This window comes from Vipera ursinii, assembly GCF_947247035.1.
Source record: "Vipera ursinii genome assembly, chromosome: 5".
NCBI lineage: Eukaryota > Metazoa > Chordata > Lepidosauria > Squamata > Viperidae > Vipera > Vipera ursinii.
The window spans coordinates 61,374,912-61,388,054 of NC_139518.1; the positions used below are offsets into that span (position 1 = coordinate 61,374,912).

The 13,143-nt window shown below is 42.0% G+C and overlaps 1 protein-coding gene across 2 annotated transcripts in view; it reads right to left on the minus strand.

The window, feature by feature from the left end:
- The window catches only part of FAM53B (family with sequence similarity 53 member B), a 147,327-nt gene that overhangs the window by 132,284 nt on the left and 1,900 nt on the right, over positions 1 to 13,143 (minus strand). Inside the window, exons 1-2 of one of the 2 annotated variants that reach the window (XM_083364526.1) lie at positions 7,455 to 7,490; positions 5,631 to 5,720 (exon numbers count right to left, since the gene is read on the minus strand). The gene's annotated coding sequence lies outside the window, so the exon portion shown is untranslated. Of the gene's footprint in view, positions 1 to 5,630; positions 5,721 to 7,454; positions 7,491 to 13,143 lie in introns of those variants that run through there. The other variant, XM_083364527.1, reaches the window with a different exon arrangement.

The window sequence follows — 13,143 nt, forward strand, 5'->3', positions numbered from 1 at the left end:
GGCTGTCAAACGCCGGACTACGGAGAAGCCTGAGCTGTCAAAGCACCCACCGTACAGCGCAGGCGCAACCACTGACAGCTCGCGGCTGTCAAAACACCAAGACACGCGGAAGCCGGAGCTGTCAACAAAAGACGACGCGGATTGGTCCCTGCCTGACAGGGCGCCAAAATGAACACCGCTGATTGGTCCTCGCTACCAGCTGCCAGCTATAAAAGCCGGACAAGTTATTCTATGTTTGCCTTGCTCTTAATAAACCTGTTGTTGAACTAGCCTGTCGTCCCGAGTGGTCCTTCGGCTACTTCACTGGCGACGAAGGTGGGATAGCTCCGGAGCTGAAGTCACGGCCGAGGAAGAGAGTTCCCGGCAAGAGCTGTCACGGAAGTTTTAACTTCCATCGGAGCAACCCAGGACCGGACGACATGGCAAACTTCGGCCGTGTGAGGGAGTTTGATACCCGCCATCCCGAGAGATGGCAATCACACCTCGGCCAAGTCGAGGGATTTCTCCTCGTCAGTAAAATCACTGACGACCGAGCAAAGGCCGCCGCTCTGCTGTACATCAGCGGGCCCCCGGTGTACGACGCAGCCGTCGGGCTGTTCAGCCCAGTGCCCATCACGGAAGTCTCCTACGCTGACCTGGTGGACCAGCTGAACAAGTACTACATGCCAGCGCGTTCAGAACTGTACTGGCGGGTGCAATTCGCACAAAAGAAACAACGGCAGGACGAGCCCGCCAACGAATTCATTGCCGGGGTCAGACACGCCGCGCGGAACTGCTCCTTCCCCGACCTGGAAGACCGCATCAGAGACCAGGTGGTGATCGGTCTGAGGGACGAGAAGCTACAGAAGAAGCTGACGTCCAAACCCGACATGAACCTGGCAGAGCTGACCAGGGAGATCATGGCATATGAACACAGCCACAAGAAGAAGCCGACGAACACGACCCCAGAGACCCCCGCGACCGTCTACCAGGAAAGCGCAACCTTCAGCGACAGCGGAGAGTCAGTAGACTTCACCGATGGAGAAGCCCTACAGCGCAGGATGGAGCACCGGCAGCCGAGGAGGGGAAAAACGTCGGACCGCCGCGGATCCAGGAACCCACCACCGCCACCACCGCGTTACGAGCAACGGGCCGCCTGTGCCAGCTGCGGGGGCAACCATGCCCGAGGAAGCTGCCGTTTTAGGAACGCGAAATGCCACAACTGCGGGAAGACTGGCCACATCAAGCCGGTGTGCCGCAGCAAGGGCCGGGACAACATCAATGAGGTGGAGGCAAACCCCCCAGGTAGGCCAGCTGCCCAGGCCAGCAGAGAAACCCCACCAGGCCCCCTGGTAGAGACAATTGACAGGGTAAACAGTATAAGCTCCAAGGTTAAGATCTGGGTCAGAATTCAGGGGGTGCCCTGCCACATGGAGGTAGATTCTGGGTCAGCAGTCTCATTAATTTCGCTGACAACCTATCAGGAAATCTGTCAGAAAGGCCGAAGACAAATTCCCCTGAAACAAACTCAGGTACACCTTGCAGACTTCCAGAAAACCCCTATTCCGTTGGAAGGAAAAGCCAAGGTCCTGGTGCAGTATAAGGGGTTCAAGGGTCCCCTGGAGGTTTTAGTTACGCCAGGGAACCGTACCAATTTGATAGGACTAAACTGGTTCACTCCACTAGGCATCGCCTTAACGGGGGTTAATACCATTCAAACACCTAACCTAGAAGCCGTTTGCGAAAAGTACGCCGACGTTTTCGATGGCACTTTAGGGAAATATACAGGTTCCCCCATTTCCCTGCAACTAAATCCAGCAATTCAACCAATTAAAATAAGAGCTAGGAGGGTACCTTTCGCCCTTAAAGAAAAAATTGAAAACGAGCTTGACCGACTCGTGGGACTAGGGGTACTGGAGCCAACAGAAGGGGGAACCTGGGAGACCCCTATCGTCACCCCAATCAAACCTAATGGCGAAGTGAGACTGTGCGCGGACTATAAAGCGACAGTCAACCTAGCCCTCAGCCCCCATGCTTACCCGGTGCCAGCGGTAAGGGACGTATTCGCTTCCATCCGCTCTGGCACCATTTTCGCCAAGCTTGATCTCACACAGGCGTATTTACAGCTGCCTGTCACAGACGACACCGCGGAAGCTCAAACTATTGTCACCCACCGCGGTGCTTTTAAAGTAAAGAGGCTACAATTCGGCATATCTGCAGCCCCGGGTATTTTTCAGGGCATCATGGAAAAGACCCTGAAGGGAATACCCGGGGTCTGCCCCTATTTCGACGATGTTCTCATCGCCGGGGAAAACGAAGCTAGTTTAGCTGACAGGTTGTCAGCTGTGCTGAGCCGGCTCAGAGAAGCCGGTCTCAAACTTAAGCGGGAAAAGTGCTCTATTGGAGTCACTTCTACAGAATTCCTAGGGTATAAAATTGATAGCCAGGGCATCCACCCCACCGCTGAAAAACTAATGGCTATTCAAACCGCACCCAGCCCTAGGAATAAGCAAGAGCTTCAATCCTTTTTGGGGCTGTTAAACTTTTACCATGCCTTCATTCCCCACAAAGCCACTATTGCAGAACCGCTCCATAGGCTCCTAGACAAAGGTACAACTTGGTCCTGGACCAAGGAACATGAGAACAGTTTCCAATCGTTAAAAAAGCTTATCTGTCACAGCTCAACTATCACCCTTTTCAGGGAAGACACCCCAATATGCATCGCTTGCGATGCCTCTCCCTATGGAATCGGGGCTGTACTAAGTCACATATTCAAGGACGGTACACAAAGACCCATAGCTTTCTATTCACGCACTCTGACCAAAGCTGAAAGAAACTATGCACAAATTGACAGGGAAGCCCTAGCGATAGTGGCAGGGGTCAAAAAATTTCACGATTATCTGTATGGAAGACCATTTACTATATTTACAGATCACAAACCCCTGCTAGGCATATTTACTTGGAATAAAACTACTCCACAAATCCTCTCCCCGAGAATTTTAAGGTGGTCAACATTTTTAGCAGCCTATTCTTATCAGCTAATACATAAACCAGGTAAAGAATTGGGCCATGCTGACTGCCTCAGCAGACTGCCCATACAAACCAGGGACTCAGACCCAGCCCCAGCCAGCGGGATTTTAGCAATCTCCCAACTTCCAGAATGCCCCCTGACTGCAAACATTATAGCCAATAATTCAACAAAAGATAAAATACTTGCCAGAGTCCTCAAATGGGCCACAACTGGGTGGCCATCTCAAAACCCACAACCCCAATTCCAACCTTATTATAACAGAAAAAATGAGATTTCAACACACAGAGGTTGCCTGCTATGGGGAAATAGGGTCATCATACCAGAGAAAAACATAGACCAAACATTGCACATTTTACATGAAGGGCACCCTGGAATTGTAAAAATGAAGGCGATGGCCAGAAGTTATGTGTGGTGGCCCGGCATAGATAAACAAATTGAACAGTATGTGGGTGGGTGTTACACCTGTCAGGAGACCAGGAATGAACCACCCCAGGCACCAATCCATAAATGGGAGACTACAAGGAACCCTTGGTCACGTATACATATAGATTTTGCAGGACCTATCCAGGGCCAAAGTTTCTTAATTGTAGTGGACAGCTATTCCAAATGGCTGGAAGTCACACCCCTTAGGAAAACAACGTCCACAGCCACTATTCAAGCCTTACGAAAAATATTCGCAACACACGGCCTACCTGATACCATAGTTTCTGACAATGGACCTCAATTCACCTCTCGTGAATTTCAGATCTTCGCTACGAGGAATTGTATTAGGCTGGTCACGTCGGCGCCGTTCCACCCATCGTCGAACGGAATGGCTGAAATTATGGTACGATACACAAAAGAAGCCTTGAAAAAATTCGTTAAAGGAAACTGGCAAAGGCGACTCAGCCAGTTCCTCTTATCACAACACACAACACCATGCTCTACAACTAGCAAATCACCAGCAGAATTAAGATGGGGGAGGAGGCTAATAACACGTCTCGACAGACTGCACCCTGACACAGCCCCAGAAGAAAAACAGCACCCCCACCCCGGCCGCAAACTCAACCCGGGTCAATTAATATGGGCACGTTCATACACAGATAAAAACAAGTGGGTCCAAGGGACAGTAATAAAACAAACAGGGCCCATCTCATACCTTGTAGCGACGCAAGCACAGGGCAACATACGCCGCCATATTGACCAGCTCAGACCCAGACAACCACCACACGCTTCTGAGCAACCAACCAGTGCCGACTTACAACCCCCACCGGAAATGCGGCCTATCCCAAACCAGGAAGCTGAGCACCAAGACGAAGAACCAGAACCAGAACACCCACCACCCCTTCGCCGCTCAACCAGGAATCGAAGACCACCCACCTACCTAAAAGACTATCAGTGGGCAGGTTCAAACAGCCAAGAAGGAAGAAACGAACCAGGGGAGGGGTAAGGGGTGTATTATATATGTAAACATTCCTTTAATCAATGTATATATATGTTAACAGTACAAATAAGAAGGCATCGCCTGGTATATAAGTAAAACCGCCTGACAGGAATACACGCGGGAACTTTGACAGCTGTCAAAGTTCCTCGCACCACGCAGGCGCCACCACTGACAGCTCGCGGCTGTCAAACGCCGGACTACGGAGAAGCCTGAGCTGTCAAAGCACCCACCGTACAGCGCAGGCGCAACCACTGACAGCTCGCGGCTGTCAAAACACCAAGACACGCGGAAGCCGGAGCTGTCAACAAAAGACGACGCGGATTGGTCCCTGCCTGACAGGGCGCCAAAATGAACACCGCTGATTGGTCCTCGCTACCAGCTGCCAGCTATAAAAGCCGGACAAGTTATTCTATGTTTGCCTTGCTCTTAATAAACCTGTTGTTGAACTAGCCTGTCGTCCCGAGTGGTCCTTCGGCTACTTCACTAATTTGTTTTATTGCTTCAAGTTACTCCATTCTCAAAACTCATCCTGTGAGTGGCATTTCTGTTAGCATTTCAGATTTTTTTTTAAAAAAAAAGTAAAAGGTGTTTTAGAGGGACCACCCAGGTTCGGTAACTAAGCTCTGATCTAGTAATGCCTCAAAGGCAATAGCTGAGAATGACATGAGGATAATTCAACTTTATTTATTGTACCCTTAAATGAATAGAAAGGTGGTGAATCAATTCCAATATTAAAACAGTTAAACTTAAGAAATGCAATCCCAATAAGAGCAATTGAAAATAGTTACATTTAATGAGGTTCTCAAGGTAGAAAAATCTCTGAAGTGTTTTACAAACTGGCAGACTGGATTCATCATTAAAATCTAAGAAATAGATTTTATATACTATTTTAAGAAACAATATAATGGGGTTATACTATGTTCCATAATATATATAATTCATTAAGTGGAGTTTATTTCCAAGAAAATGCGAACAGCAATATTAGCTAAGTTGATTTCAATTCAAATATGTGTGTTAATTCCTGTATTGATAGTAATTTCATCTGGGAATACAAGGCATTGTTTCCATACCGTTTCTTACATTTCATTATAAACACCTCAATAATGTACAGACTTTCCAATATTCTTCTTTCAAACAGTTGAGATAGATAAGACAGTTAGACAAGCAGAATGAGCCATGCTACACAATGTATTGTACCTTTAAAATGCAGATCTCCCCATGATCTTTCTGTGTGACTCTTTGTGTTGTCAGGAAGCAGGTATGACTCCCATCATGGGCTTCCCTTACCTGTTAGGAAAAGTTTGAAATAAAGTAGAAACTATGAATTTAACATTAAAACTGTTAACTGTATCTGTACAGAAAGTTAAGTAATATTTAAAGATTCTGATATGTTCCATCCTTGGGGCTGGATGGGCTAGCATCCCCCCATTTAGGGCCAATGACCCACTTGGGGGTCTTTCTGAATTCTTAGTTTCTGCTTCAGAAACAGGTGACAGCTGTCATCAAGAAGCCATTTGTACAAATCCAAATAGTGCGCTAATAGTACTCATTCCTAGAGCAAGAAGCCTATTCTTACTCTTGCTTATGCCATTGCCAGTTTGCACGTGAGTTATTGCAATATGGTCTACATGGGGTGTCTGTAAAGCTAGTCTGGTTCAGAATACAAGGGCATGAACAGTGGAGGGAGGAGGGCTCATTATGCCTATGTAACATCTCTATTTCATAAATCATATTGGTTACCAGCAAGCTTCTGGGTGCAATTCAACATTTACTCATTCCTCAATGTTGACCAATGTCATTTATATTTGATGAAGAAAATGATCCTCCCATGGCAATAAAGAAACAATTTATTAACTAATGCATGATTATCAGCTTTTCATTAATACTCCCAAATCTGCTACTGGAAGAGTTTCATCCTATCACACTTTGGCTTGGCTTGTACATCACGCCAAGTCATTTTAACAAACCCCAATTGGCTTGCTTTATGCAATATGATAAGCCAACTTCAAACCTATTGGAAAAGTGACTTAATACTACAGATGAAGTCAAGTTCTAAGACCGAGCCTATTTTTCTCTGGCATTCTAAAGTTATTCAAATTTTTCAGGCCACATTAACACAATAACTTCAAAACTAGGATGGCTTTGAGTTTGGTAGTAAATCCAGAACATTTCCCAATCAAATATTTTTGAAGTGCCAGAAGTGATTTCATTTAGTTAGTACAGTATAATGTCTGTTGTACTCCTCTCTAGTTCTTACTCCAGTAAACGCAATTCTGTTATGAGAATCTTATACCCTTCAGTTTCAGAAAAGGGGAAAAGGGAAGGCTAAGTTAACATTTTTCTGATTTTCAGGAGCACTGAACTTCAGAGTAGCTTTTGCCTTCCTGATATTGACTCTGGTTGAAAAAAATAGTTTAAGATGAGCTGACTGTTATCATACAAAGTTTGCAAATGCAAAACTAGTTCACATTATGTTTGCTTGGTTCTAATGGAACTGGCCTGGGGCCATGAAGTGACTGTTAATTTTTATGTGGTTCATGGATGAAACTGAAGGTAATATTAACCTTGTAATGTAAGGCAGGGGTTCTCAACCCCTGGTCCATGGACCGGCACTGCACCCCGGCATGCCAGAAACTGGTCCACGCAAACAAACAAAACCCATCTGCAGGATGCAGGCAGTACATGAAACCACGCCCCCTCCAGTCCACGGAAAAACCTCTCTCCATGGAACTGGTCCCTGGTGCTTAAAGGTTGGGGACCTCTGATGTAAGGCACCAGCAAGACACGTTGAAATGGAGCTTTTAATGGCTGATGTTTCAGCATCTTATTTAATGAATCACTAACAGTCTGGATTAAACAATTCTGGGCATTTTACAGCCCTCAGGCCACATCCACCCCTTTAGCTTCCCTATGTGGCTCATGTGAGGTTAATCAGAAATTAGAAATCAAATGCAAATAAGTGCACTCAATACAACTGCAGTGCTTTTATTTTGAATGTGATTACTATTTTTTTAAATTTACCTATGTGCATGGGTGCGTTCCTACGCACCTTTACCGCACTATTGGTTCGATCCACCACAACAGTCCCAGTTTCTCATGTGGCTCCTCGGGAAAATTAATTGCCCAGCTGTGGACTAAACCATAGTTTGCAGATTATATGCCCCAGCATTCTATTTGCAGGTCCTGAAATACCCTGAGATCATGCTGCCAAAATTCAGTAGCTATAATGGCCACATTTTGATACTGCAATTTTAAAACAATTCGAAATTGGTTTAACAGGAGACAATTCAGCAAAAGGTCCTTCTCCTCCTTACTTCACCTTATAGCTGTCATTCTGTTTACAATAAGCTAGTCACCAAGTCTTCTCACAAAAGGCTCAAAAACTATCATCAAGACATTTTTAGAACACATTATTATCAGTAAATATCTACAGCTCTTAAAAATCATTAAAATTTGTAAGTGTAGGCTGCTTCCAAAATCATCACCAGTGAAACAGGAACAATCATTCCATCGTATATACAGTAAGTGCTATTTAGGGCTATTTAGAGCTTTCCTACTGAGAACCAATCAAAAATTCTAGTTTACACCATTTTACCATTCATATGGTAAAGTTTACTTCAACTAAGTGAACTGAAAAGTTGCTCCATGCAGATAAGCCATATTTTTCTCATGTAGATATTCTGTTTGATCTAATTTTATAACATCTAAAATGCAGTGGATTCTTGATAAACACAAGAGTGGCAGCTTGATTTGTCTTAGGCAGTTTCACTGAATTAAACAACAGCCAAAGACATAATCATGCTACTCTGTTGTACCAAATTTAAATCAAGGTCTTGAGGCTCCTTAAAGGATAACATATGTATAACAGCATCAGCTTATGTGGCCCAGATGAAATGGACTACTCCTGGAAAGCCTATACTGAAATGGATTTGTTAATCTTCAAGAGGCCACAAAAGTCTTTGATGTTTGAACACTTAATTTTTTTATTCAATGGAACAGCTTGCTGAAGGCATAATGAGTAAAAAGCTACTGGAGGAAGAAGAAATATATATCACATTCTTTTATAAAGAGAGGCAGAGAAATCTTACAACAAAACAAGCTAAACTTGAATAATCATTCATCTATATTAAGATAGCATTTAAGTATGTTAAGACTGGATTGGGAACAAGAGCAGCCAAATACAAATCACCACCAAGCTCTGCTTGGACAATTTGTCCTGATCTCTATCTCTCCAGCATTCAATTTGTATTTTTTTCAAGGACAAAATAAAGATTTTTTTTCAGCATGTGTCACCTTGAACTCCTACAGGTGGTGGAAAATCTGCCTTCAGCTCCTGGGCCTCCAGTTTGTAGACTGCAGACCATCCACAATTCAAACCACTAAAATATGCTGGTACAATGTGTGATTTTTAGCAGTCTTTCATTGGAAGCATGCATTCCACAACTTAATATTACCAAACAACCACAAAAAATAACTGATCATTTTTGAACCTTATAGCCATACAAATATGAAGTAAACTCCACTTATTACATTTTACTGATTACCCTGATTCTTCTGTTTATGTATTCATTATTCTCACAGTATACTAAAATATAGAACAGCTGCACATAATTTGTTAAACTGGATAAAGATATATTTCCTCTCCTTCGTCCATCCCCAAAATATCAAAAACATGATGAAATCAATTTTTTAAGGCAGAGATGTGAAAATCCACGAGATCAGGGAATGTGATTAAGCATCATGAAAAGCAAGAATTTAAGACAGCTCCTAGAACCGAGAAATTTTAGAAGTCTAATTCCTGTAAGTTAGTCTTACTTTAAGAAACATGAAGAACATTTTCTAGTGTGAGTTACATTTGCAATGTTTTTTGAGAATTCAGAAAGAAAGTGTTAACATCTGGGTTAAATCTAAAGCCAACACCTCTTCTATCAACATATTATACAATAACTTTTGATATTAAATATAAAAACACAATACACCTTCATTATCTTGTTACCTGAGAAGAAATAATTATGAGAAGTTTTTTTAATGATTGACTGAAATGTATATCCAGATAAAGGAAGTGTAACATACAATTGTAAAATCAAATATGGGTTTTTTAAAAACATATAATTGCATTTTTCTATTTAAAACCTTTCCCAAATATGTGTACGTGTGTGTGAGTGAGTGAAATTGGGATGGAAAAGCCTACCCTACAGATGCAACAATAGGATTTTTCCATATGATCAACAATTCACAAAAATTTGGATTACTATGATGCTCTAACTGGAGGAGAGGTCAATAAAAGCACCCCAAACATGCCTCCAGTACAACATTGAGAATTAAAATGAAAGTATGCCATTTAGAGGGGCACAATGGCGCAGTGGTTAAAGGCGCTGAGCTTGTCAACTGGAAAGCTGACAGCCCAGATTCAAAACCTGAGTGCCATGCCATGGAGTGAGCTCGTTCCTGCCCCAACACAACTGGATAGGAAAACCTTTACCTTTTTATGCCATTTAGTCAACATTTCTTTAATAGACGGGTGGGCAACCGATAATTTTTGTGTCATGAAGGGCCAGGGTCTCAATTTTTAATTATATTTTTAATACTAAGAAAAGGAAAACGCAATTGAAGAATTTCCTGGTTCAGATGTCAAAATAAACTAACTTAATGTAATCTTGGATATTATATACCTTTACCCAAAGAGAGAAGCATCTGTCTCAGATAGAAAAGTCCATTAGGTTGTCTGCAAGTAATATATGTGCAAAACCTTATATTGTTATAAGATTATATATTGTTAAACCCCAATATCAAGGAGCTCTAGCCATTAAAAATCTTCACCAATTTTCAAGCCTCACCTGAACTTTCATGTAGCATTTCATCAATCAAGAGTGAAACTTACAGATGATTAAACTTATCGGAATCTGTAATTATATTCAGTGCTCTGCTTATATGACATCAACCTTATTTACTTCACTAGTATATAGTTCTATCTTTAAACACAGGTTTTGTTATGATATTTTTAGGTTTTCCATTGTGCCACGAGAACTCATAATATTCACTCCACAGAAGAGATTAAACTAAAGGAATCATTATCATTATCCAGGAATTGTGGTTGTAATTCTCAGAATTTCAAGCCAACTTGATCTTTGACTGTGATACCTGAAATTCTGGAATTTATAATCTCAACAACAATGGGAGTGTGTTTTGTGGGGAAATGCTAAAGTATACCTTTACTATTAAAAGAAAATGTGATTATGGACTTAATTCTTAAGTCAGGTGCAACCCTAGCTTGCTGTGTGTCTTCTCCAGTGGACTTTCCATAACTGTTTCAATTCAATCCCATCATTCTCAGCCAGATTGTCCAATGTTGGAAGGCTACTATATATGTTCCTCTAAAATAAGTTGCATTTGGATAGATGGCGGCATATACAGATCTCGCTCTTGGGTACAATTGCCGCAATAAAAGCTCATATCCTACCGAAATGGCCCCTGCAAGATTGGGGATTTTTTTTTTAGGAAATTAGATCAAATTTTGGGTAAATTTATTTGGTGAGGGGAAAAACCTCATATAAAAAGGAAAATGTTGCAGGAGCATAAAAGAAAAGGTGGCTTGGGGCTCCCTATGTGGGAGCTTTATTACCAAGCCTCTTCCTTGGTTTGGATAAAAGATTGGGTGACCCTTTCAAGAAAACTTATTTTGACACTCGAAGGGTATGATTTGCAGCGAGGTTGGCATTCTTTTTTTATGGCCACAGAAGGATAAGCAATCTAAGTATTTTACCACTCATTACATTAGAGGAAATTTGCAAAGGGTTTGGGATGCAGTTAAAAAACAAGTGTATACACAGATCCCCAAATGGGTATCTCCGCTAGAAGCAGTGACCCTCCCGACTGTACACAGCATAAAGAGAAATTGGACCTATGGTGACTTGTTGGATGAAGGTGGGAGACTTGGATCCAGAGCCGATCTTCAAATTAGAGGATGCAACATAGATTGGTGGTCCTATGCCCAAATACAAACTAGAACCGCTAGAGACAAACAAGACTATGGTATCACTCTTCAATTACAATCATTCTATAAGCTCCTCTTGGGTAGTCAAAGGAAATTTATCTCTAACGTATACAATCTTCTGCTGTCCAGTTTCATGGAGGAAGAGATTGTAAAAGACACGATGATTGCCTGAGGGAAAAATATCGGGAGGACAATACAGCTTAATATGTGGCAGAACTTATGGAATAAGACCATGAAACTGACTCTATCCTCCTCCTTTAAGGAAAATTTCTATAAAATGATCTACTGTTGGTATCTCCCCCCTGTTAGAATCACTAAAATGTTTCCAGGATCTTCTGACAGATGCTGGAAATGCTGCTCAGCCAAGGGCACCTTCTTCCACCAATGGTGGACCTGTTTATATGCCAGACAATATTGGAGAAAAATTCAACAGTGGCTGTTGGAAATAACCGGCGTGAGCTTCCCTATGCAGCCAGACCTCTACTTACTGGGTATAAGACCAGACAATATTGACAAAAGAGATTGGTATATATTTGTTCATGTCTCAACAGCGGCGAGGATGGCCTTTGCCCAATTGTGGAAGGACCCAGATATACCCCCTGATCATTTGATAATAAAGATTCTCCTCTGTGCCGAGATGGACAGGTTAACATACATTTTAAAAGATAAATGTGAATCACTATATAACATAAGTTGGAACAAATGTTTTGTATGGCTTAAAAGAAGGCTCAATTTAGGAGACAAGTGATGAGATTGCCCACTCAATTGATTTGTGTAATTTATTAGGCCTACAAGGTTGATAAGATATGACCAATGGTAGTTTTGTTTTTGTTTTTTTTGTTTTTCTTTTTTCTTTTTCTAATGATAAGCATATTGGAAAGTTTAGCTGGGATGATATACTTTTTGTTAATAGAAGAGTAGATATAACTTTTGGTCTGTTTTATCTGTTTTTCACGATTTCTACTATGTGATTATATGGTTTGTGTCTTTAAACCCCTTGTCCCTTCCCCTATGTATTATTCTGTTGTCAATTTTACTGTAAATAATTAATAAAGATTATTTTTTAAGAATAAAAATAAAATAAGTTGCATTGAGCTTCAACTGTGATTATTGAAGGGGTTCTCCGGATTTCCAGGGGTTATGTGAGGGGGATCTGCAATTAGTTTTAAAAGCAGTCGGGCTTGCCCAGGCAAGCAAAGCTGGAGCAAATATACTGACACCACTGCAGCTTTGCCAGAGCCAAGCTGGTGCCTATTTATTTTCTGCCAAAGCCTAACCTAAATGGAAGCATTATTTATGTGGAGCTGTCCCACAAATTTATTTTTATTTTATTTATTTGTATTTTGCCTTTATTATTTTTACAAATAACTTATGGCAGCGAACACATTCAACACACCTTCCTACTCCTGTTTACCCACAATTCTGTAAGATGGGTTGGGCTGAAAGAGAATGACTGGCCCAAAGTTACCCAGCTGGCTTTCATGGCTAACGCAGGACTTTTTCACTTGTGGTTTCTCATGTTCTAGCCTAGCGCCTCACCACTAATCAAACTGGAAATTTATCATTTGTATTTGCAAAGTTTAAGAATTCCAAGTTTACTGTTTTATAAGTGACTTTAGGACTGCAGCCTAGATGTTCATTCAAAAAATATTTAAATGCAGATTGCAATAGTTGCTGGTGGCATTACCTTTCTTCTTCAAGTTGCAACAAGTAGTT